This window comes from Pongo pygmaeus, chromosome 23 (genome assembly GCF_028885625.2).
Source record: "Pongo pygmaeus isolate AG05252 chromosome 23, NHGRI_mPonPyg2-v2.0_pri, whole genome shotgun sequence".
Taxonomy (NCBI): domain Eukaryota; kingdom Metazoa; phylum Chordata; class Mammalia; order Primates; family Hominidae; genus Pongo; species Pongo pygmaeus.
The window spans coordinates 55,738,870-55,758,753 of NC_085931.1; the positions used below are offsets into that span (position 1 = coordinate 55,738,870).

Consider the following 19,884-nt stretch of genomic DNA (forward strand, 5'->3'; position numbering starts at 1 on the left):
TGTAATCCCAGCACTTTGGAAGGCCGAGGCGGGCAGATCACCTGAGGTCGGGAGTTCGAGACCAGCCTGACCAACATGGAGAAACCCCGTCTCTACCAAAAATACAAAATTAGCTGGGCGTGATGGCGCATGCCTGTAATCCCAGCTACTTGGGAGGCTGAGGCAGGAGAATCGCTTGGACCCGGGAGGCAGAGGTTGCAGTGAGCCGAGATCACCCCATTGCACTCCAGCCTGGGCAACAAGAGTGAAACTCTGTCTCAAAAAAAAAAAAAAAACAAACTATATTTGGGTCAAGTTTGAGGACTGCAACCTGGGAGTATACATTCAAGTTGCCCTGAATATTCACTGTGATTAGCAACAGTTACAAGTAGGTTTTTAAAGGAAAAGAAGAGGCAGTTCCTAAATTGTTTACCAAGAATTTACATTAAAATAACATAAATTGGCTGGGTACAGTGACTCATGCCTGTAATCCCAGCACTTTGGGAGGCCAAGGTGGGTGGATCACCTGAGGTCAGGAGTTCAAGACCAGCCTGGACAACATGGTGAAACCCTGTCTCTATTAAAAATACAAAATTAGCCGAGCATGGTGGTGGGTGCCTGTAATCCCAGCTACGTGAGAGCCTGAGGCAGGAGAATTGCTTGAACCTGGGAGGCAGAGGTTGCAGTGAGCCAAGATCGCGCCATTGCACTCCAGCCTGGGCGACAAGAGTGAAACTCTGTCTCAAAAAAACAAACAAACAAACAAATGTAAATTGTTCTAAAGAGTTTCTGCATAGCAAAAAGAAACTATCAACAGAGTAAACAGACAATCTATAGAATGAGAGAAAATATTTGCAAACTATGCATCTGACAAAGGACTAATATACAGAAACAATAAGGAAGTTAAACGAATCAACAAGAATAAAATAATCCTATTAAAAAGTGGGCAAGGGGCCAGGCATGGTGGCTCATGCCTGTAATCCTAGCACTTTGGGAGGCTGAGGCAGGCAGATCCCTTGAGGTCAGAAGTTTGAGACCAGCCTGGCCAACATGGTAAACCCCATCTCTACTACAAGTACAAAAATTAGCTGAGTGTGGTACCGTGTGTCTGTAATCACAGCCACTTGGGAGGCTGAGGCAGGAGAACTGCCTGAACCCAGGAGAGGAGGTTGCAGTGAGCTGAGATGGCGCCACTGCACTCCAGCCTAGGTGACAGAGCAAAACTCTGTCTCAAAAAAAAAAAAAAAAAAAAGACAAAAGACATGAACAGACACTTCTCAAAAGAAGACATACACGCATACAAACAGCCAACAAACATGAAAAAATGCTCAACATCACTAATCAAAACCACGAGGATTATCAGAGAAATGCATAATCAGAGAAATGCAAACCAAAACCACGAGGAGAAACCATTTCACATCAGTCAATGTCTATTATTTTTTTTTTCTGCCAGCATCTTGATTTTGGACAGAATGGCTGTTATTAAAAAGTCAAAAAATAATAGATATTGGCGAGGCTGCAAAGAAAGGGGAATACTTATACACTGCTGGTGGGAATGTAAATTAGTTCAGCCACTGTGGAAAGCAGCTTGGAGATTTCTCAGAGAACTTAAAATAGAACTACCCTTCAACCCAGCAATCCCATTAGTGGGTATACACCCAAAAGAAAAGAAATCATTCTACCAAAAAGCCATCTGCACTCATATGTGCATAGCAGCGCTATTCACAATAGGTTAGATATGGGGTCAACTGAGGTGCCCATCAATAGTGGATTGGATAAAGAAAATGTGGTACATATCCAACATGGAATACTATGCGGTCATGAAAAAGAATGAAATCATGTCCTTTGCAGCAACATGGATGCAGCTGGAAACCATTATCCTGAGTGAATTCATGCAGAAACAGAAAACCAAATATGACATGTCTCACTTCTAAGGGGGAGCTAAACCTTGGGTACCCACAGATATAAAGATGGGAACAAAAGACATTGGGGACTCCAGAAGGGTGGGGGGAGTAGGGCAAGGGCTGAAAAACTTCCTATTGGGTACTGTGCTCACTACCTGGGTAAGGAGATCAACAGAAAACCAAACCTCAGTGTCACCCAATATATCCCCTAACAAACCTGCACATGTACCCCTTGAATCTAAAATAAAAATAAAAATAATAAGTTATTGATTGGCTACACATTGTTCTCTGTATCACAAGTTGCAGGAACATGCAGATAATGGGTGAGGCAGTGAGTTAGGAACAAAAAATGCCTTTAAACCATGGCCCCCACGGCCAGGTGCAGTAGCTCATGCCTGTAATCCCAGGACTTTGGGAGGCCGAGGTGGGTGGATCACTTGAGGTCAGGAGCTCAAGACTAGCCTGGCAAACACGGTGAAACCCCGTCTCTACTAAAAATACAAAAAATTAGCTGGGCGTGGTGGCGGGCCCCTGTAATCCCAGCTACTTGGGAGGCTGAGGCAGGAGAATTGCTTGAACCCAGGAGGTGGAGGTTGCAGTGAGCTGAGATAGCGCCATTGCACTCCAGCCTGGGTAACAGAGCAAGACTCTGTCTAAAAACAAAAACAAAAACAAAAAACAAACAAAACCATGGCTCCCAAGCACTGCAGGGGGAACCGGACTGAAGTCCTATACTCGCGTTTCTCTGGGCCTGATACATTTTGTATCTGAGCTGCTTTCCTCAGATACAAAATTTCCTCAGATACCAATCCTTCAACAAACCCTAGGGAAAATTTCCTCTCAAGTCCCTCCAAATCTCACGCAGTTCTGCCACGTTTTGCACACCCCTAAGGAAAGGGGCCAGGTGCAGTAGCTCACTCATGTAATCCCAACACTTTGAGAGGCTGAGGGTGGATCACTTGAGCCCAGGAGTTCCAGACCAGCCTGGGCAACACGGCAAGACTCCCGTCTCTACAAAAACTACAAAAATTAGCTGGGTATGGTGGTGCACACCTGCGGTCCCAGCTACTCGGGAAGCTGAGGCCGGAGGATCGCCCGAGTCTGAGAGGTGGAGGCTGCAGTGAACCAAGTTCGAGACACTGCACTCCAGCCTGAACAGAGCGAGACCCCTGTCTCAAAAAAGTAAAATTAAAAATGGGGCACTGCGCAGTGGCTCACGCCTGTAATTTCAACACTTTAGGAGGCAGAGGCGGGAGGATCGCTTGAGGTCGGGAGTTCGAGACCAGCCTGGCCAACATGGTGAAACCCCGTCTCTACTAAAAATACAAAAATTAGCCGGGCTTGGCGGCGCACATCTGTAATCCCATCTACTATGAAGGCTGAGGTGGGAGGATCGCTTGAACTCGGGAGGCTGAAGCTGCAGTGAGCCGAGATCGCGCCACTGCACTCCAGCCTGGGTGACAGCGCGAGACTCCGTCTCAAAAAATAAATAAATAAATACATACATACATAAAGTAAAATAATGAATAAATAAAATAAGAAATGGGGAAATGGATCAGCAAGAAAGTGCCCGCTCCAGGCATGGGTGCCGTGCGGGACGGGGACGCGGCCCAGGCGGAAATCGGGATGCCCAGGGTGCGACGTGCGAGGGGCTCCTGAGCGCGTGTGCTCCGCCCGACCCCGCCCTGTCCCCCGCGACACACAGGTGGACCCAGGGGCAGCTCGTGCACCTGGGAAATCGCTCCCGCCAGGTAGCAGGGGCGAAGGGGCGGAGGGGCGGAGGGGCGGGGCGGCGCGGAGGGGCGGGGCGGGGCGGTGCGGAGGGGCGGGGCGGGGCGGTGCGGAGGGGCGGGGCGGGGCGGGGCGGAGGGGCGGGGCGGGCGGAGGGGCGGGGCGGGCGGAGGGGCGGGGCCTGCCCGGGAGCCACGTCCGGGGAGGGGCCAGGTGAGCGGCTTACCCCGCACGCAGGTGGGGGCCGGCGGGGTCCGTGGCCAGGTAAGGCGGGCGGCCGCGGGAGGGAGCGCGCAGGGAGGAGGCCGTGCTCCTGGGGGGCGCCGCGGGGGCTCCCAGGGCGTGTACGGGGACAAGGGGCCGCTGGCCGGGTAGGGACGCCCAGGCGGGCTCGACGCCACGTGCGGCCGTGGGGAGACTCTCCGGCCGGCGCGCAGCCTCCAGGTCCCCTGTGGGTTCTAGACTCCCTCTCCCTTCACCTCCTTTCTTTCCCGCCCCCCACCCGCCCCTCCTCTGCTTTTTCCCCTGTCCTGTTCCTTCTCACCCCGCACCGCCTCCCCCGCCCTCGCCTCTCTCTGCCTGGGTTTTGGTCTGGTCTGGCCGGACGGTGTCAGCTCAAACGTTCCCTTTTTGCTTCTGTCCTGGGGTCTCAGGTTAGGCCGGGTCAGCCCCTGGGGGCATCCTGGCCCCCACACACCCCAAACCTACAAGGTGGGTGAGGTCATTCCCGTTTCACAGATGGGAAAACGGAGGCCGGGGCAGGTGATGCGCTGATTCAAACTCAGGGGTTGGGGGTCTGGCCGGTTCAACACACAGCGGTGGAACCCCCCGGGAGTTAAAAGCAGAAACTTTTTTTTTTTTTTTTTTTGACACCAAGTCTCGCTCTGTCCCCAGGCTGGATTGCAGTGGTGCGATCTCTGCTCACTGCAACCTCCGCCTCCCGAGTAGCTGGGATTACAGGCACTGACACCACGCCCAGCTAATTTTTTGTATTTTTAGTACAGACAAGGTTTCACCATGTTGTCCAGGCTGGTCTCGAACACCTGACCTCAGGTGATCCGTCCGCCTGGGCCTCCCAAAGTGCTGGGATTACAGCCGTGAGCCACCGCGCCGGCCTAAAAGCCCAAAGTTTAAACCAATCCGCTAGCAGCCTCGGAGGTCTCAGGAAGGCAGGGAGGCCCTGCCTTTCACTTCCCCTCAATCCTGTTGGGGGTAGAGGGTGGGGGGCTCCTGAGAATCCCTCGGGCTCTGCCACACCCTGGCTTGGAAATTTCCCTGCCGCCTTGGGAGGTGTGTGAAGTCCCCGGAGAAGGAACCGCAGAGTCCACCCGGGAGGAGGGTGGGATTGTTTGGCGAGATGGGAACAGCACCTTGGCCACCGACTTCAGGGTTTTGGGGCAGAGGCTGTGTGGATTCCGGAGAGCTCTGTGCCGTCCCTCACTTGCCTGTGAAATGCAGTGTTGACATTTGTCCAGCTGAGAACGCAATGCTTAAGACTCAGCCGTTTCAGAAGTTGATGTCCTTTGGTTGGCCTCTCTGTTGGCAGCTTTAGGATCATGTTTGTGGACTCTTCATTTGATTCACTGACTAACCATTCCCTAAACCAACGCCAGAGTTGGGGGTAGGGCGAAGGGGGACATGGGATGTGGGCCTGAGCCCAGCTGATTCTTGTGGACAGCCAGCTGCCTGGTCCCTGCCCTCAGGGGCCCAGAGTCTGGCTTCTGTGTGGAGAGAATCCAAGGGTTTGTGGGAGCTTAGGGAGGGCTTCCTGGAGGAGGCGGCCATTGAGCTGGAAGGTGGATGGGAGGTGGCCGGGGAAGGGAATGGCACCTACTGGCTAGGGATACTTCTATTGTGAGGTACAGGTGGAAAAGTCCATGGAGTACCTGATGAGGGTGGGCCAGTTTACTTGGATAACGTCATTGGGTCATTGAAACTTTTTTTTTTTTTTTTTTTTTTTTTTTGTGAGACGGAGTTTTCGCTCTTGTTGCCCAGGCTGGAGTGCAATGGCACAATCTCAGCTCACTGCAACCTCTGCCTCCCCAGTTCAAGCGATTCTCGTGCCTCAGCATCCAGAGTAGCTAGGATTACAGGCGCCCACCACCACACCCAGCTAATTTTTGTATTTTTAGTAGAAACGGGGTTTCACCATGTTGGGCAGGCTGGTCTCGAACTCCTGACCTCAGGCGATCCACCTGCCTCGGCCTCCCAAAGTGCTGGGAGTGCTGGGATTACAGGCATGAGCCGCCGCACCCAGCCGAGTCATTGAAACTTACTTGACTTAAACATGCCTGGGACATCATGCCATCTGCCTAACAAGCCAGTTCTAGGCTGAGCTACTCATGGACACACTGTAAACGATGGAGTTAAAGGCGGCTTCAGTTAAAGAGATGAGAGCAAGGAACTCAGGTCCTGGAGGTGCCTGACAGTATCTTTCACCACATTAAAAAAAACCCATCGCATTCCCTGATTTTACCCTCATTTCACTGATAGGAAATCTGAGGCACAGGCAGCATGAGGGTGAGAAAGAGACGGAGAAGGAGTCAGGAGACCTGGTTTTTAGGCAGGTCACTCTGCTTCTGGGGCACTCAACCTCCTCATCTGCAAAAGGAGCCATTGGCCATCCTTCCCCACTGCAATGGTTGTCACCAAATGACCATGAAACCCTCACTGCGCACTTGGCTGCCTGACTCCTTGCTCACGTCATGAGGCAGGGACTGTTACTGCCCTGTTCACAGATGAAGAAACAGACAAGGAGGGTTAAGGTCACATGCCTAGTGATTAGAGAGCCGGGCTTGGAAGCCAGCTGTGCTACAGCTACAGTGTCCCCCGTGTCCCCACCCTCCTCCCACACACACTGTGCTGAGCCACCTCCCTGGGCGCTCCCACATGGGAGCTGGTGTCTGGTGTAAGATGGAGCCATTCGGAGCATGCCGGTGACTACCCTTCAAATCTATGTGAAATTAGCATGGGGATAGAAAATAGATGTTTTCCATTTCTTTCCAAATTATTTAACTTTTTCCCCTTGGTCCTTTGATTAAAACTGATGCTCAAGGAAGATGCACCACGTGTGCCCAGATGCTTCCCAGGCCTCCCTGGGGTGCATTTGAGGGGAGACCCTCTGGGCCCTGCACTGTGGGTGAGGATGCCCTTGCAGGAGCATGTGTGGGGCTTAGATGCAGAAGAGCGCCCTGCTCCGGAGTCCTGCCCCAGCTGCCTTCACAGGGCGTCTCCCTGGAGCTTCTGGCAGCCTGTTGTGTCCAGATTTCTGTGTCCCTGGAAGGCAGAGGACCTGGCTGAGTGACTCCCTCTCCAAGTTAGGTCTTTGGGCCCCCATTTTCTCACCTCTCAGATGGGTGTCATAAACCATCGGTTTGTCTTGAGGCTGGGGAAGTGGAGGTTGGGGATAATGTCAGGGCTCAGGAGAGGCAGGCGCTGCAGTGGTTAACAACCAGGATGGGGCCTGCCTTCCACTCCGTTGACCTGGAGTCAGTTGCTGGCCACTCTGCTTGGTTTCCTCATCTGCAAAATAGGGGCCATGGCATTACCAACTCATAGGACCATTAGGAGAACTAAATGAGTTAATGCATGCGAAGCGCAGGTGTTCCTGTTTATCGGTCTTGGTTCTGTCTCCCGACCTTGGGGGAAGATCTTGCTTGGGGAGAAGAATGTGCTTTGTTTAGAGCCTGCTCGTTCCATGCTGAAGGCCAAGGCCAAGCAGTTGTTTCTTCAGTGGCCTGGACAGAGCAGTGGCTTTCCAGGGGAGGAGAGTGGAGCTGGTGACTGTCCAGAAGGAACTGGTTGGGCAGGTCTGAATTCCTGAAACTCCTGGGTAGCTCCCCCCTCCCTTCCCCTACCTGGCCATAAAATGAAAACAAGCAAAGGAAACTCAGACAGGGCAGTGGGTTTGTCTGGGCTGCAAGTCTGTTATCATAGGAAAGATTGACCCTGTGTGGCACTCGGGTGGGGCTCCTTGAAGGTGCCTCCGAGGCCCCTGCAGCTGGGACTCCCACCTGACTCTCCAAAGCAGACCCCACACTGTTGTAATTCCTTGCATTTTGTATAAGAAGGTTTATTTTTTCATTTCAGTTCTTTTTATTTGTGGAGAATTTTAGACACTCAAATGATGTACAATGAGCCGCCATCTCCCAGTGTCAACCATAGCCACCCAGCAGCCAACCTGGCCTGTGCTCACCCCACACCCCCCTGCCCCATACACCTACCCCCACCCTTCCTCCAACTCACTCTACCCACCCCATACACCTACCCCCACCATTCCTCCAACTCACTCTACCCACCCCATACACCTACCCCCACCCTTCCTCCAACTCACTCTACCCACCCCATACACCTCCCCCCACCCTTCCTCCAACTCACTCTACCCACCCCTTACACCTACCCCCACCCTTCCTCCAACTTACTCTACCCACCCCATACACCTCCCCCCACCCTTCCTCCAACTCACTCTACCCACCCCTTACACCTACCCCCACCCTTCCTCCAACTCACTCTACCCACCCCATACACCTACCCCCACCCTTCCTCCAACTCACTCTACCCACCCCATACACCTACCCCCACCCTTCCTCCAACTCACCCTTCCACCCTCTCACCCCTTCTCTCCCCTCCTTATTCCCGATATCATTTTAGAGCAGCTCCCAGACCTCATACTCCATAAATACTGCAAGTTGAATCCCTTTTCTAAAAAATTAATTATTTTTTCCTCCAGCTTTATTTAGGCATAATTGGCAAACAAAAATAGTACACATTTACAGTGATCAATGTGATGTTTTGATATATGTATGCATTGTGATGTTTAATCAAGCTTGAATCCACCCCTCACTTTTTTTCCCGCATTACTGCAATACTATTATCATGTTTAAAACGATTAGCAACAATTTTTTATTTTTTCCTTTTATTGAGACAGGATCTTGCTCTGTTGCTCAGACTAGTGTGTGATTATAGCTCACTGCAGCCTCGAACTCCTGGGCTTAAAGGACCTCCCACCTGAGCCTTCCGAGTAGCTCAGACTACAGGTGCATACCACCCTGCCTGGTTAGTTTTTAACTTTTTGTAGAGATGAGGTCTTGCTTTGTTGCCCAGGCTGGTCTTGAGCTCCTGGGCTCAAGCGATCCTCCCATCTTGGCCCCCCAAAATGCTGGGATTACAGGTGTGAGCCACTGTGCCTAGCAGCAACAAGTTCTTAATATCAGCCAATGCTCAGTGTTCACATTCCTAATTGCCTCAAATATTTAATTTTTTTTTTTTTTTTTTTTTTTTGAGACAGTTTCGCTCTTGTTGCCCAGGCTAGAGTGCAATGATACAATCTCAGCTCACCGCAACCTCCGCGTCCCGGGTTCAAGCTATTCTCCTGCCTCAGCCTCCCAAGTAGCTGGAATTACAGGCATGCGTCACCACACCTGGCTAATTTTGTATTTTTAATAGAGACAAGGTTTCACCATGTTGGCCATGCTGGTCTCAAACTCCTGACCTCAGATGATCCTCCCGCCTTGGCGTCCCAAACTGCTGGGATTACAGGCGTGAGCCACCATGCCTGGCCCTTTGATCTTTCTTTTAAATTCCTTCCAAACTTTAACCCCCTGCTCCTTCGGAGTGTTTTTGTTGTTTTGTTTTGTTTTTGACATGGAGTCTTACTCCGTCACCCAGGCTGGAGTGCAGTGGCATGATCTCAGCTGACTGCAACCTCCGCCTCCTGGGCTCAAATGATTCTCGTGCTTCAGCCTCCCGAGTAGCTGGGATTACAGGCACCTGTCACCATGCCTGGCTAATTTTTTTTTTTTTTGTACTTTTAGTAGAGATAGGGTTTCACCATGTTAGCCAGGCTAGTTTCGAACTCCTGACCTCAAGTGATCTGCCCACCCTAGGCTTCCCAAAGTGCAGGGATTACAGGCGTGACCCACCGCCCCCAGCCTGTGCTGCTTTTTCGTAGGAGCTAGTGGCCTCCACCTCAGAGGTACAGAGGGGGATCCCTGGATGGGGTCACAGAGGGAGTCGGAACAGGTGGGAGGCACAGGGCTGCCTGAACTTCTCCAAGGAGCCACGGCAGTTTCCTCTGACTGCAGGGAGGGCAGGTCTCTTTGGCCTGGCTAAAGCGTAACCAGATCTTTCTGTGAAGAGGCATCTGAGGCCGGGCGCGGTGGCTCACACCTGTAATCCCAACACTTTGGGAGGCCGAGGCGGGCCGATCACAAGGTCAGGAGATCGAGACCATCCTGGCCAACATGGTGAATTAGCTGGTTGTGGTGGCGTGCACCTGTAAACCCAGCTACTCGGGAGGCTGAGGCAGGAGAATCACTTGAATCCGTGTGGCGGAGGTTGCAGTGAGCCAAGATTGTGCCACTGTACTCCAGCCTGTGTGACAGAGTGAGATTCTGTCTCAAAAAAAAGAGGCATCTGAAGGCCAAGGCGGGGTGTATGGGGTCTCCAAGAATCCCACTTTAATTTCCCAGGAGGCTGGTGAGGAGGTAGATTTGAATTGAGACTGAGTCATTGAATTGGACTTTAGCCAATGATGATAATAGAAACCATCTGTGGATCACTTACTTTGTGCAGGGCTGTGCGTTCCAGGTAGTGGGGAGGTGGGGAACATGGCGTGTGCAAAGGCCGTGAGGTGGCAGTGGGGGGTGTATTTGAGGGGCAGCCGGGAGGCCGATGTGCCAGGGCAAAGGCAATGGGGTGGGAGTGAATGACGTGAGCTCTGGAGGGCAGCAGGTCCAAACCACAGGCTCTTTCAGGCTTGTGCATGGGTTTGAATGTTATTTCAGGAATGACAGGAAACCCTTGACAGAGGGTTGTCACGGAAGGCGTTGAACAGGCAGTTTGGATATTCAAGTTTGAGTTGGGAGAGAGGTCGGTCCTGAGAGCTGGGTTTAGGAGTGGAGGAGACGGATTTACCATTTTTTAGGCGGGAGAAGAGAGAGCCCAGTGTGAACCCAACAGGCCCAAGTGTGGATGGTAGGGATCATGGCAGAGGCCCCAGCTGCATCCACTTCAGGGACAGCCTGGAATGGCAGAGAAAGAGGTGAACAAGGTGGATGGTGGGGTGACCCTGGAGTGTGGGTGGAACCAGGCCAGGCCGGGCCTTGGATCCTGGGGTCTGTCCCAAGCCCTCTGCTTGTTCTTTTATTCAACAGACCTCCCAAGTCCCTGCTCGTGTCCCCAACCCCGGGCTGGCTGAGTGCGGAGACTCAGATGTGAGTCAGACATGGCCCTGCTGTCAGGGCACACACAGTGATGGGTCAAGAAGAGCATACAGGTACATGGTGCAGACTCATGAGGGCTGTGATGGACCTGAGGGCTGCCAGAGCCCACAGGAAGCCCCTCTCCCAATCTGGGGTAGGCAGGGCACCTGGAGCATCAGGACGCTTTTGGCTGTAATTAACAGAAAACACAACTCTGAACTGGCCCAAAGTCAAAGGGGATGCATTAGCCCATGTAGCTCCAGAGGTCTGGGGATAGTATGGAGATCAGGTGTGGCTTGATCAGGGGTTAGCTATTCCCTTCATTCTCTGTGAGCTGCTGGGTCTCCAGAGGGGCAGCAAGTTGGCTGCAGCCCTCCAGGTCTCATCTGCATACCCAGCTGCACCGAGAGACTCTCACAGTAGTTCTCTCTTGAGAAACAGGATCTTCTGTCTCAGAAGCACCTGGGGTACTTCCTGGCGCCTCAGGGGCCCGAAGGAACCGATTCCCGTGGTCAGGGAGATTGCCTCGTGCTGATGAGCTCTGGCTTGGGTTTCTAAATTAACCTTTGAAAAGGGAGATGTGATTACTCTTAGCCTAACTGGGCGGGCCCTGGGAGGCAGGACAGCCTCACCTCTTGCAGCTGGAGGGTGTGCAGGTGAGAGTTGCGCACCCTAATGATCACCTGGGTGCCCTTGCGCAGGGCAGCAGAGATGCTTGGCGTTCCCTAAAGGCTGTGTGAGGAGCCCTGAGTCTTGACCCACAGGAGAGGGGGTGACCCCAGCAGCCCTTTAGAGACCCCCTTGCCCTTTCAGGGTGCTGAAGGTCTCCTGCGGTTTGTGGGCAGGCCTCTGATGAGGTCCTGATGCAGGTCACAGTCAGCTTGTTTGGACTTCGCTGCCACCACCTTCGGGGGTCTCATGTGTCTGCTACCTGGACAAATGGCCTTGCGCATGCCGTCTTGCCAGCGTTGGGGACCCAGTGGCGGTTGTGGTGAAGACTGGGTAGTGAGGGTCTGTATTAACAAATTCATGCATAGCTGAGACAAAAGAGTGGAAGTTACTTTTCATGGGATGCCACTGGGGGACCCTGGAATCCCAGCTCAGTAGTGACCCCCATTCAGCCATGAGCAAGATCTCCTGCCCCCATCATTCCCGGACTTTCCCAGGAGTCGCTGGCCAGTGTCTGCCTCAGGTATGACTGTGTGCTTCTTTGTCTCTGGGTCTTGGAAGCTTAGGCCTGGGTGGCATCAAACTCATTGCCTCCTTCTCCCAAGAGCCCTTTATCAGAACACTCAGTTCCAAAACGAGAACCTGCATTGTGCAAATACCACAGCGAGCTCTTCCTCTGTATGCCCTGCACATCGGACTTGCCACTCAAATTAAGTTTGGTGCTAATTTGCCCGAGGTAAGTAGGTGTTAATTTGTAGCTACAGCATTAAGATAATTGCTGTGAGGGTCTATTTGTGTAATGTGCAAATATATTTTTACAGCAACAAACCATTTTGCTATGAATTATAAATAGAACAGTTGGGTGATTTGAATTCTCCTTTGCATAACATCCACTCTGCCTGCACGCCTGTTCGGGTCCATGTCTAATGACGGGCTGCAGCCGGCCCAGCCCCACGGATACTGATGGTTCCTCTGTGCCCTTGTCCGCCACCCTGGGGGGGGGCTCCGAGAGAAAGGGCTTGTCAGGGAGGGTCTGGAGGGAGTTGAGGCGTGTGCGGACTCACATGCAGGGCGAGGCAGGCTTTGGGAGATGGAGCTTCTGCTCTGAAGCCCACTGGCCAGGAGGAAGGGTCCACTTGTAATGTCTGATTTATTTTCACTTCATTTTGATGATTACGAAGGATCTGCATGTGCCAGGCCCTGTACTAGGCACCACGGATACTGTTTGAGCAAGTCCAGGCATGGGCTCGGTCCTCTTGAAACTTTGATCTGCTAAGGGAGGCCCATGTTAACATTAGCAAAAGGATCACGGAAATAAGTGCCATCAGCCCTCCATATCGGTGGCATCTGTATCTGTGGGCTCCACACCCATGGCCTCTGTATTCGTGGGCTCCACATCTGTGGCCTCTGTAACCATGGACTCTGCATCCATGGGCTCCATATAATGGGTTCCTCATCTGTGGATTCAGCCAACCACGGATTTAATGTATTGGGAAAAGAAAATAAATGGTTGTGTCTGTACTGAATTTATATAGACTTTTTTCCTTATTTCCTAAACAACACAATGTAAGAACTATTTACAGGCATTTACATTGTGTTAAGTGTTACAGGTAATCTAGAGATGATTTAAAGCATACAGAAGGATATGCATAGGTTATATGCAAATACTATACCATATTGCAGCAGGGGCTTGAGCATCTGCGGATTTTGGTATCTGCCAGGAGTCCTGGAATGAATTCCCCAAGGGACATCTGTAAACTTGCACCTGGTTGAGAGCTATGAGTAATGGATACAGGGAGCTAAGAGCATATGGAGAGGGGCCTGCCATGCTCCTGTTTGGAAAGAGAGAGTATATTAGTCAATTTTTATGCTGCTGATAAAGACATACCCGAGACTGGGTAATTTATAAAGGAAAGCGGTTTAATTGACTTACAGTTCCATGTGGCTGGGGAGGCTTCACAATCATGGTGGAAGTGAAGGAAGAGCAAAGGGATGTCTTACATGGCGACCAGCAAAGACAGAATGAGAACCAAGCAAAAAGGGGTTTCCCCTTATAAAACCATCAGATCTCATGAGACTTATTCACTACCACGAGAACAGTGTGGGGGAACCCTCCCCATAATTCAGTTACCTCCCACCAGGTCACTCCCATAACACGTGGGAATTATGGGAGCTACAATTCAAGATGAGATTTGGGTGGGGACACAGCCAAACCATATCAGAGAATTGTCTTAACAGAGATCAGAAGGACAGATAGGAGCTGACCTGCAGGTGGGGGCTGTGGTATAATGAATCTTAGCTGAGCACAGTGGTTCGTGCCTGTGATCCCAGTGAGCTGGAAGGCTGAGATGGAAGGATCACTTGAGGCCAGGAGTTTGAGATCAGTTGGGCAGTATAGTGAGACCCAGTCTCTACAAAATACATGAAAAAGCCAGGTACAATGGTGTGCACCTGTAGTCTCAGCTACTTGGGAGGCTGAGGTGGGAGGATCGCTTGAGTCCAGGAGTTCAAGGCTGTAGTGAGCTATGATCATACCACTGCATGCTAACCTGGGCAACAGCATGAGACCCCATCTCTAAAACAAAAAAAAATCTTCATTAGGTCTTTGTCCCTGGTTCCTGGCAGAGCTCCTAAAACCCTTGGAAGAGCATCTTTTGTTACTCATTATGAGCTCTCTTTTTTTTTTTTGAGACGGAGTCTCACTCTGTCACCCAGGCTGCAGTGCAGTGGCATGATCTCGGCTCACTGCATCCTCCACCTCCCGGGTTCAAGCGATTCTCGTGCCTCAGCCTCCTGAGTAGCTGGGATTACAGGCGCCCACCACCCCTCCTGGCTAATTTGTGTATTTTTACTAGAGATGAGGTCTTACCATGTTGGCCAGGTTGGTCTGGAACTCCTGACCTCAGGTGATCCACCCGCCTCAGCCTCCCAAAGTGTTGGGATTACAGGCATGAGCCACCATGCCCAGCAATTATGAGCTCTCTTGAGCATACCTGAGTTTGTACTGTAATGAGGTGACTCAAGGCAGGGCCTAGATAGCTTCAGGATGGGGGCTGTCCCAGAGAAACCAGCCACGTGATTAAAAGTTGGAGCTATCACACCCTCACAACCTTTGGGGAGGGGAGAGAGACTGGAGTGTGAGTGGATCACCAATGGCCAGTGATTTATCCAATCACGCCTACATAACAAAACTTGGGTCCAAATTGTGAAACAACAAGGCTAAGAGCCTGTTTTCATGCTGGTTGGGAAGGTGGGGAGAAAAACGACTTTCCTTTATTCAGTGCCTGCTCATTCAATGGGCTAGGTGCCCAGAGCAAACTTAGAGCAAAAGATAATTTTCAGGCTGGGTGCGGTGGCTCACACCTGTAATCCTAGCACTTTGGGAGGCCAAGGTGGGTGGATCACTTGAGGCCAGGAGTTCGAGACCAACCTGGCCAACATGGTGAAACCCCATCTCTACTAAAAATATAAAAATCAGCCAGGCGTAGTGGTGCATGCCTGTAATCACAGCTACTCAGGAGACACAAGAATCACTTGAACCTGGGAGGTGGAGGTTGCACTGAGATCACACCACTGCATTCCAGCCCGGGTGACAAAGCGAGACTCTTAAAAAAAAAAAGATGCTTTCAGAAGAGGGTAAAATCATGACTGTCATACAGATATAAAAATGAACTCATTAAAGATTTTATTTAGCTCATGAGAGAATCAGGCAGATGTTAGCGACTGAAAAGGGAATCGGAAGGACAGGGCATTTGTAGATCAGGGTATTGAAATGCAAGTGCAAATGGAGGCAAATTCGGGGAGTTTTGGCAGGAGAAGGGGAGGAGGGGAGAGAAGGCAACTGCACGTCCACCAGACAAGGCAGAATCGGCGTGTTTATGGGCGAGAATGATTTGTTTTTTTCTTTGAGACGGAGTCTCAAAAAAAGTACAAACTCAGGTATGGCTGGGGTGCAGTGGCACAATCTCGGCTCACTGCAAGCTCCGCCTCCTGGGTTCACACCATTCTGCTGTCTCAGCCTCCCCAGCAACTGGGACTACAGGGGTCCACCACCACGCCTGGCTAATTTTTTTTTGTATTTTTAGTAGAGACGGGGTTTCACCATGTTAGCCAGGGTGGTCTCGATCTCCTGACCTCGTGATCTGCCCGCCTTGGCCTCCCAAAGTGCTGGGATTACAGGCGTGAGCCACCGCGCCCGGCCATGATTTTCACTGCTGTAAGTTATCCACAGCTTGCAGAGTTGTAAAACAACTCCCGAAGAGTCAGAGTCGGAGAACCTGGAGGAGCGTTCTCTGGTCTTCATGATGCAAGTGTGTTCCATTGAAGCCTACATTTGTCACTACAATTACAGGGAAGCCCCTGCAGGGACTGGTAGCAAATACTGGAAAAATGGATTTGTGGCATGAGATCTAAATAATAGTTCGAGACAACCGATGAGGAAGAGGAGAGGGGTCCCATGGCAAAGACAGGCCTGAGAGAGAGAGCCACATTCTGGTGCCACACAGAGCAGCCCCTCGAAAGGCAGGAAAGAGTCGGCTGCGGTGGTCCGGGGTGGTGGCACATGCAACGGTGGTTCTTCCTGCTCACGTTTCTTCGTGTGTTTGACATTGCCTGCATGTTCTGAGTCATATTCAGGTTCTCTGCTGGAGCCAAGAGACCTGGGCTGCAGACGCAGCCCTCTGCCAACTTGCTGTGTGCCTTTGGGCAAGCCCTCACCCTCTCTGGGCCTCTGTGTTCCTCCTTTACAGTGTCAGTTGATGACACAAGATGCTCGCTGAGGTGGTCCTGGTGCCACTGTCTGGGATTCTGGCAGTTCACGGGAAAGAGAAACCTGAGTGTGCGGAAAAGGCCTGCGTCAGTCAGCGTTCTCCAGGCCAACAGAATCAATAGTTATGTGTGCACATGTGTGTGTGCGTGTGTGTGCGTCAGGTGTGTGTGAAAACACACGCGCACACACACATCCCTGCGAGAGGGAGTTGAGAGTGCTGTCAACTATAGGACTGAGGGAGGGGAGATGGGCTCCCGGGGCTCACCCTGGCACACTCTCCTCCTGGCTGTTGCTATACAAGGCCCGGATTATGTGGCGCTCACATTGAGTGAGCAAACTTCAAAACAAATCATCCCGTCAGTGTTTTTTGAGATAGGGGAAGGGGTAAAAGGCTTTGTCCTTGTTTGGATGATGCAGAGGCTGGAGGAAAAAACAAAGCCTTCTTGGCTTCAGAGGTGCTGGGCTCTGGGCAGGCTCCTCAGCCCTGTGACCTGTGAGTCGCCCTGGGGCCGCAGCTGGCCCAGGGCCTGCAGTGGGGTTTGCATGTGGCAGGGAGGCCTATTCCCTGAGGACAGGGAAGAAGAGGCCCAGGGCCGTTTTGGCTGTTCCGTCTGGTGTCACTGTCTCCTGCAAGGCTTTGAAGCAAGAATGCTGCAGCTGTGTCCTTGTGCCCTGGGAGGGGTGGGTACCTTAGGAGGTGCCCCTGCATTGCCAGGGAGGGGGATGTGTCCAGGTGGGACTTGGTGCCCCTAGAAGTTTGCTTCCCAGCTGTTTGCTTGGCTTGTAACAGGTTTATCACAGAGACTGTGTCACTAGTGAGGCCGGGTTTCCAAGCCAGCCCACAAGAGGGGTGTAATCGGGACCCTGGGGGCCCTGGGGAGGGGTGGGACGGAGCTGGAGGGGCCTAGAGCCTGGGCTGCAGTGAGGTCCAAGTGGTGGGAGTGGGGACAGGTCGGGTCTGTCCCGGCTGGAAGCTGCCCTCCTCCCATCATCAAGCATCGGGACCCCCTCCTGCCTGTCGTAAGGTTTGAGTGGCATGACAGGGTGGCAGGGAGTCCCCCCGGGCCAAGGACAGGAGCAGCCCTTGTCACCTCTGCATCTGGAAGCCAGGGCTTGTTGGGCGGCCGAGGGACACATGACCAGCATGCGCCAGGTTCTCAGCTCGCCGGGCAGCCCTTCTTCCTGACCAGCTGCCTGAGGTTTGGCCGGAGCTGTGGGTGTAGATGATTGAGTTTCTTTTCTCACTTTCCCAGCAGGCAAGGGGCAGCTCCCTGAAGGGTGTGAACACAGGGTCCCAGCCTGGGTCTTGCCCCTATGCCCCTCTCCAGTCCCTAGCAAGCTGCTCCTCGGCGCAGGGAGGACTGGGAAGAGGCACTGGGGCTCCGCTTGGAGAAAGCAGGCCCAGGGGCCTCGGCTGGGACACACTGGGCCTCCCCTGCCTGGCACCCGGGGTCCTGCACCCTGCCAGGGAGGCCAACCTGATCCTGGGTCTGCATGCGGGGCCCTGCGAGCTGGCTCCACCACCTCCACCCATCTGCCTCCTGTCCTCAGAAGCCGTGGTGTGGTCTCCGGGATCAGCTGATTGTGGAAAAACACAGAGGACCAAAGCCCAGGGGAGGCTGTGGGGCGGGGTTGGCAGCAGGTCATGTACCTGGTGTGAGAGGTTCTGTGTCCTTGGAGGGTGCTCTGGAATCAGTTGTCTATACTGGAGTAGGAAGGAGGAAGGAGTGTCCGTGAGGAACTTGCTGGAGTCTGACGGCCCAGAACTGCAGGTGCAGAGGAGTCAGAGCTTGTGTGGGCACATGTGTGTGTGTGCACACGTGTCTTTGTGCATATGTGTGTCTGTGTACGTGTGTCTGTGTGCGTGTCTGTGTGTGTGTCTGCAGGCGTGTGTGTCTGCATGTGGGCATGCGTGTCTGTGTGCATGTACGTGCATGTGTGTCTGTGTGTGAGATATGTGGAAAGTACACACATGATTCCAAGACCCCGCCTGCCTGTCTTCCTGGGGACCCTCCCGGGGGCTCTCTCTGGGGGTCTTTGCTGCCCTTTCCTCCTTCCTCTCCCCGGTCCTGGGCTTTGGTAATGCTCTGGAATCCCTCAGGTGCTTGGCACCAAGTCAGTGAGTAGTGGGGCAGGGTTCTTGCTCCATCTCACAGCCCAGGGAGAGCAAAACTCCGGCCAAGGCCACACAGCAGTCTGGCAGCAGAATGCAGCCTGAGGGAGCAGATGACAGGGGCTTCAGGGAGGCCTTGGGGTGGGGGTGGGGCTGCCGCAGGTGGAGTGAGGAGGCTGGTTGAAACTGGATATCAAGTCTGGGAAAATGGCCACTGCTTGGCTCCAAAACCAAAAAGTCTGGGCTTACCTGTGTCAAGGTAAAAGAAAATGCAGAGCCGGGAGTTACAGGAGCTGTCCTCAGGCTGGTTTGCTGTGTGACCTTGAACAAGTGTCTGCCCTTGAACAGATGTCTATAATTCACCGGCCTCTGATTCTCTGATAAGTGGAGAAGTTGGACATATCAAGGTAATGGAGCTGTGCAAGGGTTTCCTTCCTTCTCCGCTTCCTCCCTCCCTCCTTCCCGCTTTCCCCTGACTACAGAAACGTTCCACCCTCCTTATCTTGATTCAGAAGTTGGTATTGTTCATTACGGATGCTCTTTCTCCCCCTCTCTCTCTCTCTCTCTTTTAGCTGAACTATTGGAGAGTAAGCTGCAGACCCCCGGCAGTCCCTGCTGAACATGTTAGCTGCCCCTGCTGAACATGTTAGCTGCCTCTCCTGAACAGAAAGACATTCTCCCATATAGCCTGATACCATTATCACACTAAGAAAATTACCAGCAATTCCTTAATGTCATCTACTACGCAGGCCACATTCAAATCCCACAGTTGTCCCCGGAATGGTTGCAGTGCTCTTTTATAAACCAGAACCCACCGAGGCTCCCTCGCTGCCTTTAACTGTTGTGTCTCTTTAGCTTCTTTCCTTTGGAAAACAACCCCCTACCACCTCCGTCCTTTTAAAAACTGACATCCCAGCCTGGCCAACATGGTGAAACTGCGTTTTTACTAAAAATAGAAAAATTAGTTGGGCATGGAGGCGCGTGCCTGTAATCCCAGGTACTCGGGAGGCTGAGGCAGGAGAATCACTTGAACCCAGGAGACGGAGCTTGCAATGAGCTGAGACCGAGCCACTGAACTCCAGCCTGGGCGACAGAGTGAGACCCCATCTCAAAAAAAAAAAAAAAAAAATGACATCAACATTTAAAGCAACCAGGCCAATTGTCCTGTAGAATGTCTCTCCTAGATTTGTCAGATTTCCTCCCCACGTGATGTCTTTTTTTTTTTTTTTTTGTGAGACGGAGTCTTGCTCTGTCGCCCAGGCTGGAGTGCAGTGGCACGATCTCGGCTCACTGCAACCTCCATTTCCTGAGTTCAAGCAATTCTGCCTCAGCCTCCTGAGTAACTTGGATTACAGGCGCCTGCCACCATGCCTGGCTAATTTTTGTATTTTTAGTAGAGACAGGGTTTCACCATGTTGGTCAGGCTAGTCTCCAACTCCTGACCTCGTGATCCACCCGCCTCAGCCTCCCAAAGTGCTGGGATTACAGGCGTGAGCCACCGTGTGCGGCCTCATTTCT

General features: G+C 52.3%; 1 protein-coding gene across 2 annotated transcripts in view; it reads left to right on the plus strand.

Annotated features, from left to right (window-relative positions):
- The first annotated feature begins 3,807 nt into the window (after positions 1-3,807).
- The window catches only part of ARHGAP8 (Rho GTPase activating protein 8), a 112,025-nt gene continuing 95,948 nt past the window's right edge, over positions 3,808-19,884 (plus strand). The window contains exon 1 of one of the 2 annotated variants that reach the window (XM_054469734.2): positions 3,808-3,878. The gene's annotated coding sequence lies outside the window, so the exon portion shown is untranslated. The remainder of the gene's footprint in view (positions 3,879-19,884) is intronic. The other variant, XM_054469735.2, reaches the window with a different exon arrangement.